Raw genomic sequence first — 22,079 nt, forward strand, 5'->3', positions numbered from 1 at the left:
AGAGAAATTGATTACTGTTTACTTTCCTACTTCATGCTGTCTTCTATAATCAACATAAGTCCAAATATTTTGCCTATAAACATCTCTTAGAAATAAGCAAACTAGTGTCCATCAATTGATGACTCTTCTCCACACAATTTACATAATAGAATTGATAGTAGGTATATTTATCAACTTGATGCTGAGTTCAAAAGTTGGAAGAGCAAAACCTGTAACGAATCTTTCAGCTTTATGTGGTATTCCCACAGGTAAAGCAGAAGATCATTAGAGAGTTATTCTGAGAAGCTAGCACTAACATGATTCTTACTTCACACACTTGCTAATATTGGGCTCTGCTTTACTGCCTTCAATGTAATATAAATATAATTTATATCATACTTAATTCATAAAACAATATTTCTTATTATTGATGTCTGTCATTATTTAGACAGCTATACAAAGACACTGTAAATTCAGGACCCGCTCAGAAAATGTTCATAAATTTAATATATTTTTTTTTTTTGTAAATTTGATGTCCCTACACAGTTTTGGCATAACCCAAATTAGACACAAGTAATTTTCTCACTATAAATCTGTTTTCTATATTAAAATAATTCTGCTTACAAGCAAACCACCTGCTATATTTTCTGGAACATATTGGAATTCACAAGTGTTAGTTTCCTAGAAATTCTTCCATCACATATGCTAAAGCATTAATAATTCAGTTTTTACAGCTTCTATAAATGTCAGAATATGTCAGATATAATATCTATAACAGGCTACAACCCATGATGAATTTTTTCATATAGAATGCTTATAGAATTCCCAGAATCTAAAATGAAAGACATATATGATCTATGGTTTTGGTTCCTTTTTCCCTATTGGTCCTCTGTAAACTCTAAGCCCTGTCTTACCCTAGGGGTAGAAAGTTATTATTCTAAGCCAGTAATTATGGAGCCATTCATTTGACAAAGGAAGGGTTTTGAGAATGATCATTGTGGAGAATCTTTGAAATGAGTTGTCAGGGGAAATCTTCTGGCTTACTTCTGGGAAGTCCTTCCTAACCCTTCCAAAGAAAGTTGAAACAGAAATATTTCCTTTTTCTTCTGAAAATGTTTCCTACTGGTGGACTGAACTATTGGAATGTGATATCTATAACTACTGTAGCCATCCCTGAAACACAGTGGGGAAGACAAACACCTCACAGAAGAGGTGAGCAGCATGTGACTTTGATATCTTTCTGCTATTTCTTGTCGTTAATTATGCAAATTTTAATACATTGTTTTAATGAAGGTATATCAATAATTTCCAGTTAATAATATAATATTCCAACAGTATAGGAACTAGGTGATTATTTATTTATTACATGGAATAATTAGTGACCATCAAAATGTTGACAACTAAAATGTATAATGTTACAGCATTTAGTGAGTAAGCACACAGATAGGAAAAAAAGGGAAAATATGCCCCATGTCTATAATTATGGAATTGTAGTTTCTCTCTCCTGTTTTCTCTCTCTCACTGTTTGCTATGGTATTTTTTCCTACAATTAATTTTGTAATTTAATGAAATAAAATAATGCATTTTTGCATAATATTAAAAACAAAGGTCTAGAAACATCTAAATCTCTCTCAAAATTTAAAACATGTAACCAAATTAAGCATGTTGATTGATGCCTAAGCCCATAGTCTGAATTAAATTGTTACTAAAATAAATTGCTCACAAAAGAGTTTGTCTGGAAAAAAAACACACTTTAATCAGAGACAAACAAAATATTCTATTATCAATGTGAAACATTCTAATTCCATGAAACTAGTTATGTAAAAAAATGGTTTTAACTTATTTAAATTGTTAATAATATCTAGTAATTACTTAAAAAATAAACTATCTTTCATATATATGACTATCTGAAGTCAGATAATATATATGTGGTAGTTGGATTCAGTTGTCAACTTGCCCAGGTAAAGATGCCTAGTTCTGTTGCTGTGGACATGAGCCAATGGTACGTGAACCTCATCTGTTCCTGATTACATCTGCAGTCGGCTAGGAGGCGTGCCTGCTGCAAAGATGATGACGTTTGACTTAATTGGCTGGTGCTTAAATGAGAGAGCTCAATGTAGCACAGCCCAAGCAGCTCAGCATACATATCTCAGCACTCACAGCTCAGCCAGGGCCTTTGGAGATGCAGAAAGAAATCACCCCGGGGAAAGTTGTTGGAACCTTGAGGCCTGGAGAGAAGACCTGCAGAGGTTGCCCTGTGCCTACCCACGTAAGAAAGGACCTCAGTTAAAAGTTAGCTGCCTTTCCTCTGAAGAACTAATGAAATAAATCCCCTTTTATTAAAAGCCAATCTGTCTCTGGTGTGTTGCATTCCGGCAGCTAGAAAGCTAGTACACTATACAATACAAAACTATTCCTTAATAAAATTACTGTTCTGTATCAGAAAAATTAACTTTCAATATTTGATGATTATTTTCTGTACTTTTACAGTTTATACACAATTTAGAAAAGAGTACTGAAAATTAATTCAGAACAAAATGACTAATTTCCCATAAAGCAAAATATTTGAATTAATTTATCCTTAATTATTTCCTATGTAAAATGCAAAATATGGTATTTTGGTCTGCCGATGAGAGTATAGTTCTTCCTATTAGAAATTGTGCACTTTCATTATATTTAAATTTACTTGAAGTTAAAAGGTAAACAAGAGGTAGTTTGATATGCAATAGTTTAATTACGATAATAAAGATACCTTGACTTTACTCATTATGCTAAAACAGAAGTCAGTAGTCTTTGTAAGGACCTTTCTGTATTATTTCATTATTTTTCACTGTGTTCAGCAGTATTGATACACGATTTGCATTCCAAAAGAGAGTTTCAAATGGTAGCATGGATTTATCTTGAAACATTAAAGCTAAGAAATCCAAAGTTAAGCTCATGTTCGATTTTAATATAATCCCCATTAAAACTAGGCTGTTTTAAAAAATTTGCATATTTTTCTTTTATACTGCTCTTTAATAGTGTTGGCTTTAGTGCTCAACGAGACAGAAAAAATGCTTTAAGCTTCAGGGTTTAAGGGACTTTGTATACCCCTTTGTCCATCTGTGACTCTCTTTACTTTAGCTTTACTCTAGTAACTGTAAGGTCAGGTATGCTAAATTGTATTTACTGCAAAGAACTATGTTTCTTTTATTCCAGAAATATTCATTATGTACCTACTATGTGTGACACTTTAGTATATTGATGGAGATTAAGAACTGTAAATCAGTTTCTTAGCCTTATAAAATCTCAGTGTGATGGGGAAGTTAAAAAGTTATCTCCAAAATTAAATTTCTGAGTGCTAAGTACTTTGAAAGAGATATTTTCAGGGTGCCTTTGGAACACAGAGAAAGGCCGTATAAGTCAGATTGGGGATGAATGAAAGAGTATTCTGAAGACTACTTGGGGAAAGAACTCTGTTTGACTTATAGAAAATAGAAGAAGAGAAAATGGATCTCAAAGCACAGTCAATGTGAAGGTACTATCTTTTATTGACTTCCAATAGGCTGTAGTTCTAGAGAATTGGCATTGGTATTCACTTCGATCCCTAACAACTTTAAATCTTTTTCCCGTAAGTGTCAAGGAGAAAATGTTATTTAAATGAAACGATGTTTACCTGTGTCGCAGCAACATTTTGCTTAGGTTTGTGGGCTTGTTCTTTTAAGAATTCTGCTAAATAATGTCCAACTAGAAAAGGTGAATTTTGTTTAAGCTTCGATTGCCTGTTGTCTGTTCTGCTTCCTATATCAAACATTGTAAGCTTGTAAAAATAATTTCTTTTTAACACATGTGACTTTTATGTATTTCTGAGCAACTTTGAATGATTAGAAAGCTGTCTTTCAATTCTTAACTAATGTGTTATTCTCACCTGATCTTGATTTGAGAAGAATATTCTCCTTCTTACAGTTGGTCTAGGCAAACTAAGAAAGAAACGTGATATTGAGCAAACCTCTTCTCAGAAAATTTAGACCAAAGATAGTTGTATTCTTCTTCCCAAGTTTTCATTACTGCCTTAGACTTTGTGTAAAATGGAGGCAAATGATAGTTACACAGTTAATTTCATGCTTTGGTGTTTTAGCAAATCATTTCTGTATGTTCGAACATGGAACATGTTGCCTTAAATATTTTATTACCCTAAAATTTTTAAATGTTAACATATTGTGGTTAGGTGGAGACCAAAGAATAACTTTTGTTTAAATTATGACAGATCCACATGGAAATAACCTTGATGGCATTTTATCCAAAATGGGATAGAACTATAGTTTATTAAAATATTTCATTGCTATGGATAAATAATAAATATCAGTTAGTTAATACAGCAAAATAACAACACAATTGAGGAAGAGTGGAAATAGGAATACTATTTTGTCATCATTTAATAAAAAAAAATTGTATATAAGCTTTACCTATTAAGAAAATGTTGTATTAAAACAAACTGTAATGAATTAACTTAAAGACAAATTTCAGTTTTTAAATTCTTTTTTAGTATATAGCACACTGTCCTATTTTAAGATATAGGAATATCTTTAAATGATTTTTACATTTTCAAATTAACATGATGTGGTTGCTAATATTCAATTTTATGCAATAAGTAACACTTCTATATAGTTTTATGAATAAAATCTTAGTCATAACAATCTATAGACTCAATACTGTCCATTTTTATTCTATGAATTTGTAGTGTTACAGAGGAATCCAAATAGGCAGAATACATGGTCTATAAAACTGAATGTACAGCATGGAAAACATGTAAATTCTTCAAAACAAAACAGCACTTTATATGATAGAATGTTCAAACTCAACTGTATTCCTAAATTATTTAGGGAAAAAATACCCACACAGTATTAGAACAGATTTTTCGACCACATAAATAATATCCGATTTTGCATAGGTTCTCATATGAATGTATTCTAATTTTTAATTGTTTATTTTAGCATACTTATCAGTAAGATTAAAATTAAGATTTTAATTGTATGATTCTAATTATAATGCAATATCTTATGCTTACCTTAGAGTTTGACTTTTCTCTTTTTCCTTTCCTACAAAGCAGTATTTCTGAAATTTTATCATGCATAAAATGTCTTAGAAAGCTTGATAAAAAGTGAAGAATTCTATTTCCTGCCCACTGATTTTGTTATTGAGTAGTTTCTGTTTCAAAGCCAAAGAATCACATTTTTAACAAGCACACTAGGCAATTATAGGTACAGGCCCTGAACCAAATTTGTAGAAATACTATTTAGCCAAATTGGTGATGCCCATCCTTCCTACTGTTTAGTTTAGTTTCAGACCTGTCCTTTCCTTCCACCTTGCTCTCTTCCTGCCTAAGAAGAACTAAACTAAACATGGAGGATTTGGAGTAGAAAAGAGCAGAATGTAGAAGTGATTGTACAAAGAAGTAAAATATTTTTGAGAATTCCTACCCAGATGCCTAAAAACTATAGTGCAAACTCAGTAAATGCAGTTATATATCACAATTATATTCTCAGCTCCCCTATTGTTTTAATTCTAACCTATTGTTCATTGACATCCTACTCTTCCATTTTTTTCCAAATCAGGATTTTGACAAATGACATTTTTGTAATTTCACTTTCTGTTTGCAAAATGATACACACCATAAAATAAAACCATTTCTGTATTTTATTAAGTCAATTACGCCTTTATTTTTTGTATCATTAAGATGGAAACAAATTCCACCATTTAAATTACAATTCAACCTGCTTTTCATTGTCTATGAATTTCAGAGACATTATAATTAAAAACGTACATCAGTGTTTAAGAAAATATGGTTATTTATTAAATAATAGATGAACAGTTCTTTAAGCAATGTGAATCATTTAACTTGAAAACATGGCCATTATATATTTTAACGTCAGTTTCTTGGGAGCTCAGATCATGTTTTATTCTCTTGAATTATTCTTCCAAAGTGACTAAGATGTACATATATTCATTGATTCTCTTGTTGACCTCCCATTCTGTAGTCAATCTCAGTAAATTGTATCTTTTCTAAGTAACTTTTCTAGAGTAATCAAGATAATTTTATTCCAAATACTTAAGACCACAAATGATGAATAGTTGGAGACTGGGTTATGCACACATTGCTATTTAGCTTCAGTTCTTTCTTTGCCAGTTCAGTTGGTATGCAATTTAATATCTGTGTGCTCACTTGTTTTAATAGCAATGTATACAAAAACATATATTTAATAGAGTTTAAAATTGGTTTAAATATTTCCTTAATATTCTATCTCTTTGTTCCACACATATATAAAGATACATGATTTTGTAACAATGGTTTTCCCTGAATCACCATACAGGCATTTTCAGCCTATACATGCTCATTCCAATTTCTATTCCCAATATACTAATATGAGCAGTCAGAACATGGGTATTGGGTGTCTACTTTGAAACACTTTTATAGCCACTTAAGTAAAAGTAGGCCTGGAGGCCAGAAAAGACTTGACATTCATCATTCTTTCTTTCACTCAATGCACATTTATTAATTGTATTCCATGGTTCAAGCTCTGTGCCAGCCACTGGGAATCCTGAACTGAGAAAGAAACATAATGAACCCTAACACCCTGGGGCCATCACACATAACACAGTGGGACCAAACATGAGAATCCTAATAAAGATGGGCAGAACTCTGCAGTCAGTGCTGTCCTGAAGCTTGCATGAACCAGGCTGATGGGAACGTATTACGCAAGGATTAGCATTTTAGGAGTTTTGCTGCCTGGATGATGACACATTGCATGAAATAAATCATGGTAAGAATATTTACACCATAGAAACAAATGAATGCTACAGGTCAAAATATTTTGTTTGTATTTTTGTGGTTGTTGTTTTCTCCCAGAAGAGTTTGTTTTGAGTATTTGTTAGCACACCATTCTTTGAAATATAAAATAAGGGAGATTTACATGGGCAGAAGTTGGAGGAGGTGTCAGTGAAACTTCCTGAATGAAGTGATGCTGCAACTGAATAGTGAAAGATGGACAAAATAAATCTTGAAGACAAAAGAAGAAACTTTATAATGAAATAGCATTAAAAAATACATAAAAAAGGGTACGATGCAGTAAATACATTGAAAAAAAAGGCCAGTACAACATAAATTAGAAAACATCCAAATATTGGCAGAAATTTAAGATAGAGAAATGATCAGGGAAATTCTCATGTAAAACTGAAAGCCATATACATATTTTTGGCTTTCATCTCAAATGTCTTAGGAGTATAATGCAAGATATTTATCTTGCATTACAAGTAAATATCTTCACTACAAATAAATTTTGCTCCAGTTTTCAGATTCAGTTGAAGAGGAATAGCAGTTTGATAAGATCTTAATAGGTAGATTTTTTTTTTTTTTTTTTTTTTTTTTTTTGCTGTGCTCAGGGTGAAAAATTATTTTGGTTTGGTTGGCAGTGACAATGGAGGTAAAAAGAATAGAATAGAAAACAGTTGTTTCATTAAAACTTGACAAGTTCTGGTAACTTTGACATAAGATGCAACTTAAAAAATGAGACAGTTATGACTCGAAGCTATCATATTTGATGCAGTGATTAGTATTGTTCATTGAGAAAGTAGGAATGGGGAATAAATGGAAGCTGAAGAAAATTAGAGTTTATGTATATATTTAGCTTGACGTTCTTGTAGAGATAATATCTCTTAGAGATATTGAGTGGGCAGTTGGAAATATGAATGCATAGGATATGAGGGGTATTTTTTCTTGATAAACCTTTGGGAACGATGGAAAGACAATTCAGCCATATAATTCAAGAACTTAGAAGATGCTTTAGAAATCTCGACTTATCAATCAATTTTTGTACAACAAACCACCCTAAAACTGTATGACATAAAATTCAACAAAATTATCTGTTTAATCGGTGTCAACTGTTTGAGTGGATTCAGCTAGGTAGTTATTTGGCTTGTCTCAAATTGAAATTATTCAGAAACTTTTATTGGCCTGGATGCTCCAATATAGCCTTCTCACATGGCTATGAGTTGTTACTAGCTGTTTTCCAAGATGCACATTTTCATAAGGATATTCTTGGGCTCTTCGCATGAGGGATTTGTGATGGTTTAGAACTGAATGTATCCCAGAGAAATATGTTCTTAAAGTCAATATGATCCTATGGGTATGAATCCATTGTAAAGGAAACTGTAAAGGAACTGTACCCATCCTGGTACACTCAAGGATGGGTCTTAATCTTCTTATTGGAATCCTTTATAAGACAATGAAATTCAGACAAAGGACGAGAAAGTAAGAGGAAGACACCAGAAGATGCCACTATGCATCTTGCCATGTGACAGAGGAACTGAAGATCACTGGCAGCCAACCCCAGAACGCCATGTCTTTGGGTAGAAAATATTGCTTTGGATATTTTACTGGCCTCAGAACCTTGAGAAATAAATTCCCGTTGTTTAAGTTAAATAGAATTTATTTAAGCAGCCTTGGTTATTAAAACTGGCTTGGTTTTAAAAGCAGAAAGAGGGCAAAATTGAATGACCAAGCAATTTCTAAGCTTTTGTTTTCACCATATTTGCTAATGTCTCATTGGCTAAAGCCAGTCACATGGCCAAGTCCAGTTAATGGATAATACGAAAGTGTTTAAGTGTGTGGATACAAAGACACATGATGCACTGTGGCCATCTCTGTAACAAGCTACAACACATCTCAGCCTTTAAAGCAGGTGGAAGACAAACTAGCAAAGCAGAGAGAAAAGAGAATGTTATAATGTTGGTAAGGAAAAAAAAATAGCAAAAGACAGCTTTGCAAACAGAAAAAGAAGATAGGAAGAATGATAGAGCACAGTTAATATGAGGCAAAGTTACTTTTTTCATTTGTTTGCATATCTTTGCTCCTTTATTATTTCTTGAACCATTGATTTTATATCAGTTAGCATGCCATTCAACTGTACATAATAAAAAGAAATGTTTATAGTGGATTGTGGAGATGTGATGCTGTATGTACCCCAGAATTTTTGTTCTTAAAGCTACTACACCCTTGTGGGTATGGACCATTTTAAGTAAGACCTTTTGGTAAGGTTGCATAAGTTAAGGGGTGACCCACCTCATTCAGAGTGGGTCTTACTCTTCTTACTGGAGTCTTTATAAGATATTAAAATACAGACAGGGAGAAAGCCAGGGAAGCAAGAAGCAGAAAGCAATCAAACTTAGAAGAGAAGGGAAAGACTAGCAAATGCCACGTTGTGCTTTGCCATGTGACAGAGGAGTCCAGGATTTTTGGCAGCTGGTCTTCAAGAAAAAAGCATCATCTTGATGATGACTTGACTTGGAATTTTCATGGCCTCCAAATTGTAAGCTTGTAAGTTAATAATTTCCCATTATTGAAAGTCAACCCATTTTGTGTATATTGCTTTTGGCAGCCTAGCAAACTAATGCATGGCATGTATTTTATCAAAATAAGTTCAGATATAAAATGTTCTGAATTGACTCCCTTCATCATTGTCATTGCTATCTTCCATCTTTTTTTTTTTTGTTATCCCATTCTTACAACATGGTTGTTACACTCCAGGGCAAAAAGAAGATGGAAAGGTTAATGAGAAGCTAATTTCTTTTAATGAGGCTGTGGAAAGGGGCATCCCTAACAAATCTTATTTGCTATTCTACAACTAGATCACTTCTAATTTCAAGAGGAATGAGATTGGATGATAGTTAACTGACCATAATGCCACCATAAAAAGAATCAGACTTCTGTGAATAAGGGTATTCTGTATGAAAGTAGCAGCGCTTTCCACAAGCTTCAACCTAATTTGAGATCCACAAAGTTCCACTGCTGATTTTAGGAGTTAGGAATCATATTTTCCACTCTTTTTTATTTAGGTAAAACTTACTAATATAATGCTATGATGGGGTGGGAGTTTTTGTTTCTTTTAATTTAGTGAAACTAGAAAACTAATATTTATTGAGCATTAAATTAATACCTGACATTATTTTAAGGATTTATGCATATTATCTCAAATATCGCCACCACAATCCTATGAAATAGTTATTAATATTTTCATTAAATGTAAAGATCAAGAATTTATAAGAGAGGTTTATAAGGTTAGGCCATTTGCTCAAATTCATGGAATTAATAAATTTGAAACTCTCTGACGTACAAGGACATACTTCAAGTCTTGTGTGTGGTAACACTGCCAACTAATATGATGAAACAAATGTATGATAGTGTCTCCTGTTCAATATTAACATTTCTAGCTAATATGAAATTTTCACCAAATAAATTTTCCAGTAAGGAAAATAGTTTTTTGCTTGGAAGTTTTCAATCTCACTCTATTATTTTTAAAACATAATTTCCTTATATGGTTCTCATTTCAATTATATGTACCATGTCAACATACTACATTCAATAATATTTTTACTATGTCTATTTTTTCAATATGTATGAATTTGTTAGCGTCACTTAAAATATGAGAAAAAATGTTTGTTTTTAAAATATACAATTTATTTTCATTACTATACCAAATAAATAATATAATTTAAGGTTCTAATGGAAAATAAACTGATGTCATATAAGAAGCCTTCAGAATTTAAAAGTTTACTTGAATCTAATGACGTTAAAGACTTTATATATTCAAACCTTAAAATTCAAACTTTGAACATAAGGAAATACTGTGAAGATTTAGAGTATTAAGCCATAGAAGTCTCTTGAATCAATAACTATTCTGTTAATAGCCAAAAGTGTATTTAAATATATTCATATCACACCTATAAAAGAAAAAAAGTAATCATATCTTTTTATTGTATCTTTATTTCCAAGCTCTTCTGTAGTAAATGTCCTGGAAGAGTCTCTCATGACAGAAAGCCTGCATATAATGAGAGAGTCAACCCAGGCAAGTATTCTCCATTTATTCAAACTATAAAAATGTTAGCATCTAGAGAACTTGTGCTGAATCAACTCTATTTAAATGCAAGATTGCAGCATGTTCACAATAGAAGCCTATACCTTTTCCTATTTTCCAGCATGATAATATAAGCTTTTATGTTTTTCAGAAAGGAAATTGTCAAAACATTAAAGACAGTAGAAATTTTTATTATTCAAGAAGTTGTGTGGAAGAAATGTGATGATTCTGACTTCAATAAAAGCCCAGTTTTATTTCAAACGTAGATTCATTTTTATTAGGCACTGTATGTTTTTTTATGATGATTGCCTATAGAGTTTATGCAGGGAAGCTGAACTATGGGCTAATATAAGTTTCATTATTTTCTATAAAAAGGAAGTAAAGTAAGTCTATTTCATCTCAATGTCAGATATTGTCATTTTTGATCTAATTATCTCAGTTTTCAATGGATAAACTTAAAGATTGAATATTTCATGAAAATTCAAAGTTTAGCAGATTTGCTACATTAACCATATTTGCATACATTCTTAAGTCCTTTAAAAATTCTCATCACTTGTTAAATTATCTTTAAAGAATTTTTTAGCTGCTGTTTTAAACTATTGAGTTAAATATCTTACACTCTTTATCTTTGCAGCTGTCTCCAGGCAACTTTCTTTAAAAAAATCTATTCCATTTTAATCCAAGCCAGACACTGTTGTTGACACAGAAGGTAAAATGATTATTTGATAAAATACTTGATGTTGATTAGCTTATTATATAGTTAATTCATCTTTTAAGACTAAATATCATCTTTAAATAGATTCTTTTGTTCAATAACTACATTTCTCTCTAGTAGTTATACAATTAACTAACTGTATTTCCTACATAAACTTTTCTGGTACTGTCTTTCATATTTTAAGGATATAGTAATTGATGCATGAATGTAAGAAAGAGGGGACATGATGAGAGATGAGAGTGTAGAATATTGCAAATGTCTAAATCATGACATATTCAGATGACAGATTCTGTGTTTTAATATAAATCAGTGGGAATAGATGTTAATGAACTTGCAGGATGCAGATTAAATTTCCAAACATCACTTACGAAGAAAGACTAAAAGAAGTAGAGAGTATAATACAAACAGCGAAAGGTTTAAAAAGAACAAGCCTGGATCCAGATAGGAACAAAATGTAAGAAGAGAGGAGGAAACAGATTGCTGAATATATAAGAATTTTAAAAGAGTAACTAATATGTAAATTTTATTGTTCTTCTTCTTATTACTATTAGCCATAATTAAAGAGCTGGAACATTTTGGAATTGGTACAATGAAACCAAATATCATAGAGAATATTATATACAGTACAGGGAGATTGAAGAGATATAAAGATTTTTAAGATCCTTCTATTGTTCAGATAGTGGAGATACTAAATTAACACTTCTTAAAAATAAATGTGTATGCTATTTTTAAAAGGTAAATATTCGGGGGCACAAGGATAGTCAATAGAATACTTGCCTGCCATGCAGGAGACCCAGATTTGATTCCTTGCCCATGCATTCCCCAAACAAACAAACAAAAGCAAACAAACCAACAAAATTCAACAAATGGTACTGTAAAAATGGATACTCACATGGAAAAAGAATGAAATATGACCCTGGCATGCAGCATACAAAAAAAAGTAAACATTATTAATTCAATAGGAAGCAGAGGAGGAAAAGTGACAGAAAAATGTAGGATAATAGCACAAAAGAAGATAATAAAAATGATAAAATACATTAGTCATCGCAATAAATTGGGACAAACTCAACATTCCACTTAAAAGTAATTCCCAAACTGAATACAAAATATTAATTTACTAATAGGCATAGTATTAAAGATACACAATTTAAAAAGACATCTAAAAGTTAAAAGACAATGGTTAGATTAGATACTTTATATATGTATATGTGTGTATATATATGCATTGCATATATAAATAGATATATATGGAGTTTCTATGTGTATATATATATACAAATTAACCAAATAATTTTAATAAATCACATTAATAGATAGAATTATATATAAGAATCATTGGTAGGAATAAAAAGTCACTAAAATGGAGCAAAATTAAAATATTAGAAAGTTATTGCAGTTTAAATGGAGCATGTGTCTAATAATAAAATGTTAAGAATATATAAACAAAAATATCAACATAATTGCAAAGGTAAACTGATTAATTCACAGCTTTAATGAGAACTTAACACATCTCTCATGGTAATAGATCAGGCAGAAAAATCTTCTAAGATTTTAGAAAAATAGAACAATGCAAATAATAACTTTGATCTAAAATACATATTAAAAACATTGCATCCAATGCATACAAATACAGGTGATTTTTAATCACATAAAGAATATTTATGTTATTTTAACACAGGCCAGACTATAAAAAGAAAACTTCAATAACTTTCAAAGAATGAGAGTCAAAAGAATTTATTTTTTGCTCAAACTCCAACTACATTAAAATCATTGACATATTTAACTCTCTGAAAGTAAAAAATAGTAACTTGATAATAATGCTGGGCTCCAAGATAAATCATATTATAAATATGAATACATTTATACCTGAAGATTAACAAAATATTTTATATTAAAGGTTTTGATATGAAATTACACTGGTTGTTAAAGGAAAATGCAAATTTCTACATGCCTATATCTATATGTATGCATTTATCAAAACTTAAGTTTGATAATATTAATTTTTACTTAATATTTGTATACTTCTTTGCATTCATTTCAGATGAAAAGAAAAAAGAATAGTCAACATTTATTGAGCTTCAGTTCATTGATTTCTACAAATTACTTTGAGATGTTTTAAATTATAGGATGTACCAATAAATGGTTGGAGAAATGGATGGATATGTGATAACAAAAGTTAATAAAATGTTAATTTTAGAATCCAGTTTGTGTGGCTATAAGTGATCACTGTTAAACTCTTTCACCCTTGCTCTGTTTGAAATTTTATAGTAAAATATATTTTTGAAGAATTTAGTTTAATAAGCACAGATCAGAAGTTATCTAACATATTGCAACAATGTCATAGAGGGGATTGATACCGTTGTGAACAGGGCTGCTGCTGTTGAAGTCAAACAATGGTCACTTGCCTTTTGTGGACACAGACAAGATACTTCGAGCATTATCACTCATAAGGGACAAAATCTTCCCTCCCTTATTGTCAGGTTATCTCCTTATATTGCTCTCAACAAGCATTTAATGGCCTGGCATTGTCATAGACAATGTACTAGATTGTGAATCAAGAAACTTGAATTTTAGTCTTAGCTTGGGAACAACTTATAATACTGGAGATCTATTTCAGGCCATGTATCATTCAATTATTAAATATCTACTAAGGAAAGATACTGAGGTAATGCTCTAGGGATACAAATATTTATATAAATCTCTGCCTCACAGGATAAGGAGATCAATATAATAAAATAAACAGTTGTGAATAACTGTAAGTATATCTGAACAAGTAGTTTGTAGTAGGTAGAAGCAATGAAGGGAATGAGAATTATTTTGAATGTAGAGATATCAGAATTTTAGAATGTAATAATGTGACGTGTGAGAAAGAATGAGAGGGTGACTGTTACATTTCTCCCAGTTGCTGACATAGGAATTCCATATCTCTTTTTAGCACCACGGTTTCAAAATTGAAAATCAAGGCATCCCAAGGAACTCGAGCAAATTTACAGGCAGTATTTAAAATTTTTGAGAAACACATCGATACTTGACATCTGTCAGTCATCATGTGAACTTTTTCTTAGTAGAAGAAAGTTCACTGTTTAAAGTTTGGATTCCACTGCACTACTTTCAATAACACAATATCTCTGGGAAGATAGGACTTTAGGTGGTCTTGTATTGAAAAGGAAATACGGGGCAAAAATTAATGTGGGATAGAAAATGAGAGTTGGTTGTGTACAATCAGAGCCAAGGTTTGAAAAGCTGATCAGTGTATTAGGCAGGTTCCCCAAAACACAAAAATGAAACACTATCAAGATGTTTATTTTAAGAAATTAGCTTCTATGACCATGGTGGCTGGTAATTCTGAATTCTATAGGACCCCATGCAGGTTAGAAACTCCCAGAAAGGTCATTCAGAAGGCTGGCAAGTCTGTATTCCCCATGGTACTCTGGCTGACTGAACTTGAGACAGATATTATTTCTAATTCCTGAAATTCTCAGCTCTGGCTTTTACGATTTCCAACTGACTAAATAAAGAGATTCACCATATTACTGAGAGCAATCGACTTTATTATTTGTAAATACAATCAGTCATACTAGCAATCGATGGGTTATAGATACAGATACAAATTCATATGCAAAAACAGTAAAAAATGGTAAAATAATTGAAGTAACTCCACTACGGAAGTTATACAGATCACAAATCAGCATACGTAAGATTCAAATTATCATTAGTAATTAAGGAAATGGAAATTAAAACCCCCGTGGAATTTCACTAATCAATATCACAATTGCTAAAATCAATGAAACAGAGAATATAAATGTTGGAGAGGATGTGGAGTGACTAACTTTCATATATTTCTTGTGGGATCCTGAAATGGTAAAGATAGTCTTAAAATTGTTTCATAGTTCTTTATAAATTATACAAACATTTATGCCACTACCCTCTAATCCAGCTTCTAGTTATTTACCCAAGGCATAAAAATATAAATCCATAGAAAAACCTGTATATGAATGCATAGTAGTCTTTTTTCATAATTACCTTAAACCAGAAACAACACAAATGGCCTTCAACTAATGAATGAATAAAGAAATATGACACACATCAGCTATACTATTTAACAATAAGATCAAATCATGTACAACATGCAATGACATGAATGGATCTCAAAACAGTACTCTAAGTGAAAGAATTCAAGCAAAACAAGTTAATACTTTACTATTTCATCTACACAGTGTTCTGGAAAATTCAGACACAAGGAAAGAAATCATATTAGTGCTTTCTCAGATTTGAAGATAGGAGGTGACAGACTAACAAAAGGAAACGGGAATTTTTGTGACGCTGTGGTGGCAGATATTCAACCCTATACATTTACACTGTTTTACTGTATGTGAAATATACTTCAATAATAGTAACTTAAAGAAATCCAATTATAGTTTAAATTTTGTATATCTTATCTAAAATATAATTAAATATATAGCCATTTTTTCACAGCTTTCCAAGTTATGTCTCAATATATTCTATTATTATGTTTCATCCTTTACTGATCAATAATAAATCTTTTGTCATCTAGTATGAGATGTTTAAGAAATAGATCAGATTTCTGGCTTCCCCAGTTATCATATTTATAAGCTTATACAAACACTTAAAGTATACATGATTATGCTAAATACAATAAAAAGGCAATTTGAAGTTAAAATGTGGTAATATATTAATCATGTGCATATGAACACAAGCAGATCCCATAATAACCAGCCTAAGGCATTTTTCCCCTCTCTATTATCTTATGGAGCAACATATCTTAGGCCAAAGACGAAAAATGTCATCAGTCTCCCAGCTATTGATTAGTGATTCTTTTAATTCCATTTAATACATTTAATGAGCTGCCAAATTTAAAGTATTATTCTCTCTACTTTTATTATAACCTAATCTGTCCCCACTTTCTTCTCCCAATTAGTGTTTAGCTGCACATAATTTTATATATAATCCCCATTAAGCTTTTATCGCACATCTGGCACATAATATGGGAGCAAAATTATTGCTACAATAATAATTCTATTAGTATTTTACTTCATAAGAGTTTTTTATTATATGTGATTAAAAGGAGATGATTTTTCTTTTCCTTTGTAGATATTTACCTTGTCATCTATTAAAAGTCTTGGGCAATAATTACTCATAAAATGCTATATTTATAGTCATATCTTGCAATGCATTTCAGGATTTTTGTTTTTAGTGGTTTTTACATAATGCCTATTCAAAATTAGTGTTCAAATATTAATGTCCTAAACTCTCTTATTATGCCAGAGATCATGTTACCTTATGGGAATTCAATTACATATAAAACAGATATGTACCACATTCTTTATAAAAAACAGTATAAATTGCTCATTTTATATAGAAATATAAATGTTATATTTCATTTAAATCATAAAACTGGATGATATATGCATATTTCAGGACAGACAAATTAGTCCTTTCTGCTGAAAACTCAAGACTTTACGTATTACTCAATAAACCATACTTTTTTTCTATTGATTTTTTTCTCATCTGAAATGGACTGTGTCACTCTTCTGATGATCCAGGGACATTTTATAAAGTATTGTGCCACTTGGAAAATAAATATTTTTCATTTATAAGTCTTGGCAATCTTTTCTGTTTTCTTTTTGGTATCAGTCTGGGTTAATTTTTCAACATTAAAGTGATTCATTTTCTTTCAGTTCAGTTAAAAAACCAATGCATTTTTAAAAGTCATTTAAGGATTTGGGGGTTTTATTTTATCATGTTTATTTATTCATTTGCAGTATTTATCACTATCAAGAATATTTGTGGATTTTGTTGAATTTGTCTTCCATTTAGTCTCAGAGACAAAGCTGGTCCATAATGAATTGCCTACAAAGAATTTGGATATAAGGAAAATAAACTGTCCAACTGAAGAGAAATGTTAAAAAAAAATTATAAGGAGTAGTAGAACCATTACTATTAGTAGAGTTTCTAGCTCTATTAAAACTGAATTTCACCTGAATCTCCCAAATCAAATGTGAAAGAGCTTTTGGCCTTCTGGCATACAAGGACTCTTGAAAGGAAGAGCTATGCTCATCGAATTGAATGCTATTGGGAGTATCTGCTAGTTTTTCATTTCCGGAAGAAGACTTTATTTGACCCTTAATCTAGAAAGATGGGTTAGAACAGAGGATTCTTGCTAGTATAACCACAGGCTACAAATCACCTAACACCTATCATGGAATTGTTAAATTGTTGCTAAATAAGACATATCAACTTCCTACTTAGCTTCAGCGCCCTACTCATGACTCTCTTCAAGCTTGAACAGAGACATGAGTAAGCAGCAGAAAGCTCTAGCTCACTTTTGGAACCCAAAAACCAGAAAGATGCTAAAGAGGAATTGTCATACGAAAAGAATTGTTGGAGGAGATAGTTGATAACCTTGAGCTAAAAACAATCAAGCAAACAAATGTGGAAGTTACAAAATCAAAAGTAAAACAACTTCTAGAGAATGTGAAACTTGTTTTGAGAATACAAATTAGATAGATGAATTGAAAGCATATAAATCCTGATTAAATGTCAAAAAATAAAAAGTAAATAACAAAAGACCAAAAATAAGAAAAGCACTCTTCTTAAATAAATTGACAATTAAAACAAAATTTCAATAAAAGTACTAATAAAATACAATCTATGCAACTAAGTGAATTTGATAAAATAGAAAACAGAATATTACAAGGGTACAAAAAGATAAAACAAAATTTTAACCTTAAGGTAATAAAAACAATTGACACTTTACATGCCTAATTACTCCAAAAGCGATAGAGCAAAAATTGTATGTTTGGCAATGATAAAAAAGAAATAATGATAGATACAATAAAGGTTAATGGAACAAATAAGGATACTGTTTGAAAATGATGATCAATCCAAAAATTTTTCAAGATACAAAGTTATCAAAAATAGTCATAGAAATGATAATTTAGATGTTAGATTTTATGGTGGAACTCCAGATTCTTGGATTTTGAGAGCTCATTTATATTTAATTATTAAAGAATAGGTTTTTCTAATGCTGTTTAAATAAGTGTTTTTCTTCAAATAGCAATAACAACAACAACAAAGTGAGTGAAAATTTCATAGTTCATTTACAAATTCAACATAAATAATAAGAGTATGATTGTGAAAAAAATAAATATTTCAGTAGAATAAAATAGAGGGTCTAATAATGTGCTTTCAATACATCAATGTATTATGTCATTAACTGCATAAATAGTGAAAAGGAAATAAAAAGTCAGATATTTGTATCTCATTAAACCCAACCAAAATTAATTTGAAATTAATTAAAATATTTCTTAAAAGTAATAATCCCATTCTTTCTTGAGATTTGGTCAGGTATTTTTAAGCAATCACTAAACAGAAGTGCTACAGAAGCAAAATCAAAATAAAATGTAAACTACTCATAAAAATGAAATTATAGATTTTAAAGCACAGTCATTAGAAAACAGTGTATTAGGATTGCAATCCAGATCGTAGACAAGCTCTTAAAATTTAGCAAAAGACATATTAGTCTGAGCAAAAGATAAAAAAAAAAAAAAGAAAGAACAAATCCAAATAGAGAAAAAAAATATGTTAAAAAGTTGCCCAATTCTTTTCTCTAAAAAGAAGAGAAATATTTTAGGCTTTGTGTGCCTGATGTTGTCTGTCATTGTATTCAAGTCTGATATTGCAGCACAAGAACAGCCTTTTTTTTTCTTTTAAGAAAAATAAGTAGTAGGCTGGCTTTGTCCATTTGCTGACTCCTGTCCGATGGGATTTAGAATTTTAAAAGAGATAAAATTTCTTGTATCTATTTCTACATACATGATGTAGAATTATCTTTCTATAGGTTGTTGGTGTAATAGCCTTCTTGAAAAGCAATGCTCTAAATAAAAATACCTTTGATCCAGGAATTCCACTTCTGAGAATCCATTTCATGTAGGGCAGGATGAACCAATTGTCACATGGATTTAGAAGGACATAAACACAAATTATTTTGTAGTGAGTGGTAAATGGAAATATTGTAAATGCCTATCAGTTAGGGCAAAGTTTCACGTATTGTACTATATTCACATATTCATAACAGGAAATATTAGGCAGCCTCTAGTAAAAGGCAAAAAGAAAATAGTAATAACTTGTGCAGAAAAGGGTTAAATGAGCAGCCTTGAATTACTCAAACACTGCATATCTTAAGAATTTTCTTTTGGCTAGCCCATGAGAGTTGAACACTGAGCCATTAGAATATTCTGACTGTTAAGAGTGCTTTTTTGTGTGTGCATATGCACACCTGAGGCCTTGGGATACACAGTACAAATTTTATTAGATAGTTTATGCTAACAATGTAATTTATGGTGAATGCCTGTCTTTGTCTGTAGCAGAGGCAAGGCTGGAGTCTATCTGAACACAGTGACACTAATGCTGCATGCCTATGTGACTTACTCTCAAGAAATCCTTTGATTTTAAGGCTTGGCTGAGCTTTCCTAGTGGACAATACTTCACATGTGTTCTCATATGTAGATATTGGGAGAATTAGGCTTGTCTGTGTACTCAGAGTGGTCAGCCCAAAACTTGTACCTGGTTTCTTCTGGACTTTGCCCCAGGGGCATTCTGTATCATTCTTTGTTGATTCTAATCTGTACACTTTCACTGTATTATATTGTAATATATTGTAACCATCAATATAAGGGCTTTTCTGTGTTATGTCAATGCTTCTACCAAATTATCAAGCCCGTTGATGGTCTTGGCAACCTACACTAAAATTGGCATCAAAAATGGGATTCGATAGAATGACCCTGACTCACTGAACATGGAGAATGCATTGCTTGGGAAAAGGAAGGATGACCAGAAGGGGGAGGAGAAACCTTTCATGCCTGGAAGGCTATTGAGTCTTCCAAGGTATGAAACAGCAGCTACATTGCCTTAAGTTACTGAATAAAAATATTGCCATTTAGAAATTTAGAAAACTGGACCCATTCCTGAAGTGTTAACTTACTGGACACACAAGGAAATAAAAAAAAATATGGAGAACCAGTTAATAGACAATTCCATCATTATTTCCATCTTTAATAGTTAAAATGAAAGTAAAGAAGTGTGTTGAAGTAGACCCTGGTGCTGCATTAAGCCTGGATTTTGGCCAGTCCAAACTGCTTCTGCTAGCTTCAGGGCCACTGCCTAATGGAAATACACTAGAACCACAGGTAGAATATTTATTACTTTGGTCACCAAAAAGGTATTACAGGTGGCAAGTTTGGAGGGAAAGAATTAAGGAAAAAATTCCATTCAAAATAGCAACTAAAAGAATCAGATATCTAGGAATAAGCCTAACCAGAGAAATTAGGGATGTGTATGCAGAAAACTCCAACACATTGCAAAGAAAAATCAAAGAAGATCTAAATAGGTCGGAAGACATTCTGTACTCATGAATAAGAAGGTTGAATATCATTAAGATGCCAATTCTGCCCAAATTGAGCTACAGGTTCAATGTAATACCAATAAAAATCACAACAACCTACTTAGAATACTTGGAAAAGCTAGTTATCGAATTTATTTTGAAAGATAAGAGATGCCAAATAGCTAAAGATATCCTAAAAAAGAATATCCTATAAAACATAACGTGAAGTGGGAGTACTAACACTTCTTGACTTTAAAGCTTACGATACAGCCACAGGGATCAAAACAGCATGGTACTGGCACAAAGTATCACCCATTGGAGTCAAATTGAGAGTGTGGAGATAGATCACAAATCTCTGGACAATTGATCCTCAATAAGACTCACAAATCCATTTTTCTGAGACAGAATAGTTTTTTCAGTAAAAAGCCATGGGAGGATTGGATATCAATAGTCAAAAGAGTGAAAAAGGACCTTTACCTCAAATCCTGTGCAAAAATTAATTCAAAATGGATTAAAGACCTAAATGTAAAAGTCAGTACCATAAAACTTGTAGAAGAAAATGTAGGGAAATTTCTTCAACTTCTAGTAATAGAAGGTAGCTTCATAACTCAATACCTAAAGCACACGAGGCAAAAGAAAAAATAGATAAATGGAAATTCCTTAAGATCAAGATATTTTGTTACTTAAAGGATTTGTGAAAAAGGTGAAGAGGCAGCCAACTCAATGTGTGAAAATATTTGGAAATCACATATCAGATTAAAGCTTAATATCCTGTGTACCTAAAGAAATTATATAGCTCTACACCAAAAAAAGAACAAATGACCCAATTATAAAATGGGTAGAGGACATGAATAAACACTTTTCCAAAAACAAATACAAATGGCTACAAAGCACATGAAGAGATACTTATTTTTATCAGGTATAAGGGAAATGCAAATGAATGACAACCAGATATCACCCCAAGCTTACAAGAATCTCTGCTATTAATCAAACAGAAAATGACAAATGTTGAAGAGGATGTGGAGAAATTGCAACACTTATCCACTGTTGGTGGGAATGTATAATGGTGCAGCTGCTGAAATAAACAGTTTGG

General features: G+C 31.5%; 1 long non-coding RNA gene across 1 annotated transcript in view; it reads left to right on the plus strand.

Annotated features, from left to right (window-relative positions):
* Positions 1 to 10,855, plus strand: part of LOC143646163 (uncharacterized) — a 97,806-nt gene extending 86,951 nt beyond the window's left edge. Inside the window, exon 3 of the long non-coding RNA XR_013157353.1 lies at positions 10,787 to 10,855. This is a non-coding gene — a long non-coding RNA (uncharacterized LOC143646163). The remainder of the gene's footprint in view (positions 1 to 10,786) is intronic.
* The last annotated feature ends 11,224 nt before the right edge of the window (positions 10,856 to 22,079 follow it).

The sequence above is a fragment of the Tamandua tetradactyla genome, chromosome 9, assembly GCF_023851605.1.
Source record: "Tamandua tetradactyla isolate mTamTet1 chromosome 9, mTamTet1.pri, whole genome shotgun sequence".
NCBI lineage: Eukaryota > Metazoa > Chordata > Mammalia > Pilosa > Myrmecophagidae > Tamandua > Tamandua tetradactyla.